The sequence below is a fragment of the Rousettus aegyptiacus genome, unplaced genomic scaffold (genome assembly GCF_014176215.1).
Source record: "Rousettus aegyptiacus isolate mRouAeg1 unplaced genomic scaffold, mRouAeg1.p scaffold_m13_p_3, whole genome shotgun sequence".
Classification (NCBI taxonomy): domain Eukaryota; kingdom Metazoa; phylum Chordata; class Mammalia; order Chiroptera; family Pteropodidae; genus Rousettus; species Rousettus aegyptiacus.
This window is the reverse complement of record NW_023416306.1, coordinates 70,675,826-70,680,172: the sequence shown is the minus strand read 5'-3', so window position 1 is coordinate 70,680,172 and position 4,347 is coordinate 70,675,826. Positions and strand designations below refer to the sequence as shown.

At 42.4% G+C, this 4,347-nt stretch overlaps 1 non-coding gene across 1 annotated transcript; it reads right to left on the bottom strand.

The window, feature by feature from the left end:
• Positions 1-3,918: 3,918 nt before the first annotated feature.
• On the bottom strand, positions 3,919-4,022 carry LOC118601078. The gene has a single exon (XR_004950180.1). It is a non-coding gene; the product is annotated as a U6 spliceosomal RNA (small nuclear RNA).
• Between the last annotated feature and the right edge of the window lie 325 nt (positions 4,023-4,347).

Below are 4,347 nucleotides of genomic sequence, written 5' to 3'. Positions count from 1 at the left end.
GCAGTTCCTGGTATTCTGCTACTAGAACAGGTTTAAGAGCTTCTACTCAAGAGGACAGGGACAATGTCCCTGTGAAACTTAAAGACTGCTCAACAGTATACCTGGAAAACTAGGGATACTCAAATACTTATATGTTTGGGAGAAGCCAAGATCAACTACGAAAGTTAGGTAATCATGGATTGGTGCTAAAGTGTGATCGAACTATAAGGGCCCAAGAATGAAGTTATCATTAAAGACTGGAATGGCTGGGAAGGCTTCAGAATGTACAAACTGAACTTGCAGCAGGATGTAGAAAATAAGCAGAGGGTTTGGTTTATAAGGACATTTGGGGCATCAGAAACATTTATTTGGCCCAGGTAAGAAAACTGCCTGACTGGACAGAAGGATTCAAGTTGGAGAAGATAAGTTTTGATGGCTAAGTGGAAGGCAAATCACGAGGAATCTGAGAAGTCTTGGGTGCTCATTCATTTATTCATTCAATATATATAATTAATATATTACATAGTTATATTGTAACCAGTACTGGACAGACTAATAATGAACAAAATACACATCACTCTTGACCTTATGGACTTAAGTGAGGCAGAAAGATAATACACAAATAATCAAACCAGAGGTGAATAGGGCAGGGTATAGAGCATGGATGGTTTCTGCAATGGAGTGGATGCTTGGTGAAAATGCAAGCACTGATTACATCTTACAGACTTCTGGGCTCTGTATTATCAGGGGGTCTAATTTAGTAGGTTTGGGGGAGGGGCACACAAATTCTGTATTTTTAACAAGAATCCCAAGTAACTTCTGATATAGAGACTCTTCAGAAAAGCTATTGGAGAATCACACTCCAAAAGGCTCACATCTTTCACCTTTCATAAAGTTCACCTAAGGTAAATTTTGATAGAAGGGCTTAAATTACCTAGAGAAGTTAGGAATAAGAAACTCTTTAGTTAGGAACGGTGCAGACTTAGATCCACACACTAAACACTGAGTGATTTGTTAAAACTCTTTTTCAAAAGGACTAACGTAAGTATCAGCCAACGATTACCCAGAACTATTCCCAAAGTACCACCATCAGGAGAGAGGCCTAGAATACACTAATTTTGTATTGATGATCCCTAAAGCCTTCAAAACACATAATACTGCAGCCTTCGAGAGGGTAAAGATCATTCTTTGTTTCGATTCCTCCTGGAACCTGATATAATGCTGAACAGATAGCTACATAGAAGGCATTGGTAACTGATATTCATTTCTGACAACGAGGTTATCAGTAAGTCGTTCAAAAAGAGGAGGTTGAAATTACTGCTAACGTGTATTAGGTATACCCACGAATTTTATGAGTTTCTTTCCACAAACCTATCTTTTCGAGTTGGAGTTAAAGTTGCAATTCTTACTAGTCTTCATTTGGAGGAAGCTTTTTGTTTCTAGGTAAAATTCTACCATAATTCTTTAGAATTCTGTGGCAACTAAGGAATGGGATAATTCCTAGCCTGGTTCATTGACAAGTTCAAATGTTCAGTGTTTTACTAAGAAGGACCCCCAAATAACCTTAAGTGATGTGACAATTTTCTTTTAAACGTCCCAGTGTATTTTCCAAATACCAGTGTAAACCCTGGAAGGTGCCCGTCTCCTCGGAATGGCCGAGCTGCAGGGGCCTCGTAGTCGCAAGAGGGATTTAGGGGATCTGGATGCTCTGACGGGGCCCCGTGACTCTCCCTCACCTAAGCTAGGTTCTCGTCACTGCCAACGACTTCCAACCTCTTTACCGAGGTGCACAGACGCCTTACCGAGCCACGCACCTGCGCATGGGCATTGCACCGCCCCCGCCCATTGCGGGCCCACTAAGCGCCGTGCGCCCCGCCCCGCCCCTGAGGCAGCGTGAGAGGCGGGGTCGCGCGCCTGATGTTGCGCTGTGGATGCAGGAGCAGGTTCTTGGTAGTCCGGTCCCGGGTCCCGGTAGGAGGCGGGCTTTCAGGACCGAAATCCTCTCGTAGTAATGAGTGAGCGGGTCAGGATGGCAAGTATTTTAACCTGCCAAAACAGAAGGAGTCTCTTGGGCGTCTTCCAGGATTGCAAACGTTTGGGTGTATGGAATGGACCCACTTGGGCTGTGCAAATGACACCTGAGGTTTGGCTAACTCTGACTTGGAGGGTGCGTCAAAGTCAAAAGAATAGAGGAGGGTAGGTATTCCAGGCAGAACTTTCTGTGGGTTTAGAGAACAGAGTTGAGTAACTTGTGTAGGAGTGAAGGAAGGGACGAGGCTGGGGAGGGACGCAGCAGCTAAGGTCATTGTAGTCTTAAAAAACGACATTGAGTTTGAACTTTCTTGTAAAAAGCATTGAATAATTTTAAGCTGGAGAGTGACGTGATGTGTGTTTTCGAGAGATGATTACAGTAGATCAGAATGCATTAGAAAAGTCAGGGATATTTGGGGACATGTGATATACAGGAGCGGTGAGTGGTTGGATGTAGGGAAGTAAGGAAGGGAGAGGACAAAGACATTATGAATTCTCAGAACTCTGGTTTGGGCAGCTGTGGGATTTTTCATTGACAGAAGAAACGGGGGTAGAGGTTTTGGGGGCAAGTGTGTGTGGAACATGAGTTCGCTTTAGGACATTGAGCTTGAGGTACAATTGATGAAAGGAACTTTAGAAGGCATTTTATTGTGGGAATTGGGATATAAGGTAGGAAACATTGCAATGACAATTGCAACATTTTTTTAAAGCTGCTTTTGCCTCCCTTGGTATATATATACATATATATATATATATATATGTATTTTTTTCATCGAGCTATAAATGACATAGCATATGTTTCCGGTTTATAACATGACGCTTCAATATTTGTATTGTGAAAAATTATATAAATATAGCCACTTCGAAATGGAGTAGGAGCTGCCATACCAGAGGAACTGCCTTGCATGCCTTCTCAAACCTTTGGAATGTTAAAGCTGGACAAAATAATGTTTGGACTGGACTGAAGGCAACATTATGTTCCAAACAACTGTTTGCAAAACTAACAGAAAAGCAGATATGGCTCCCCAGTTGAAAATCAAAGACATTCTTTAGAATTAGCATCATTATGTTAATTTGTTCCTATAAAAATCCTTTCCTTAGCTTATTAACACCCATAAAATTTCTTCCTTCTATTCATGTACTTATTCCCGTTCTATTTCTTAGAAATACTCCTTGCCTTTACCTCTTAATCAGAATGCTGTTTGGGTTTCTGCCTGAATCAGTGCTTCCCAAATAGCTTTTCTTTTGGATCTCCAATAAATGCCTGTTGCCTCTCACTATGGCATTTTGTTTTTAGGTAGGAGTAGATACTGTGAAATGAACACCACAATAAGTCTAACATCCATCACTATACATAGTGTAGGGTTAACTCAGAACATAGTACCTACACATACTCAGAAGGCACATGACCGCCTGGCCTGTAGCCATAAGGAAGGCAGTGTACAAATTGCTCTCAGTAGTACGTGCCCCCAAGGATGTTTTCTGCTGTTCGCATGGACATTATCACTTTACTCTGCTCAAGCAAGTGGCTGGTCTGCTGTTCTCATGGAAGCTATCTGCTCTGTAACTAAGCAGCACATCTTGTTCCAATCCACTTGAGAAGGTAGCTGTTTTCTTAATGAGGAAAGTGCCGCTCCGCCCTCTGCTCCATCACTTGGGGATAAAAACAGTGCTTGTGTGCCCTGGTGGGGAGCTTTTTCCTGTAGCCCTGACTGGCTGCTGCTGAAGCTTCCTTGCCTCAAGAGCAATGGCGTGTCTCACCCCCTAATCCTCCTGGTGTTTTTTTCAGACTATCCAGAGCCCAGGTGCAAGTTCCAGGCTTGGGGGTCCTGTATTATACATAGTTACAATTTTTTTTTCTTGACATGAGAAGTTTTAAGATCTGAACTTTCAGCAGCTTTCAAATAGGAAAATAAAGAATGCTTCACGAATTTGCATGTCATCCTTGTGCAGTCGCCATGCTAATCTCTGTATCGTTCTAATTTTAGTATATATACAGCCAAAGAGAGCACTATTTCATTTATCTTGATCGTGAACTTTGATTTGGGAACCATGTTCACTAAGCAGTACTTGGTACAGGCATGCTAATAATTTCTTGCTCTTTGGTTCTCTATGTTTTACTTTCTGAATCTTAGCCCATGCAAATTATGTGGCTGAGAAGAGAGATTCCTGAGGAGTCTCTGTTTCAAGGAAGTTGTTTGGTTCCTGATGGTCTCATCCTTCAGGACAGGAGCAGGTTCCAGGAATGTAAGGGGTATGACCTGTGGAGTATTGCCTGCTGCCGCCACTCTTTGAAAGGCTGAGGAGGACCTAAAGGAGCACTGATCCAGAGCCAAT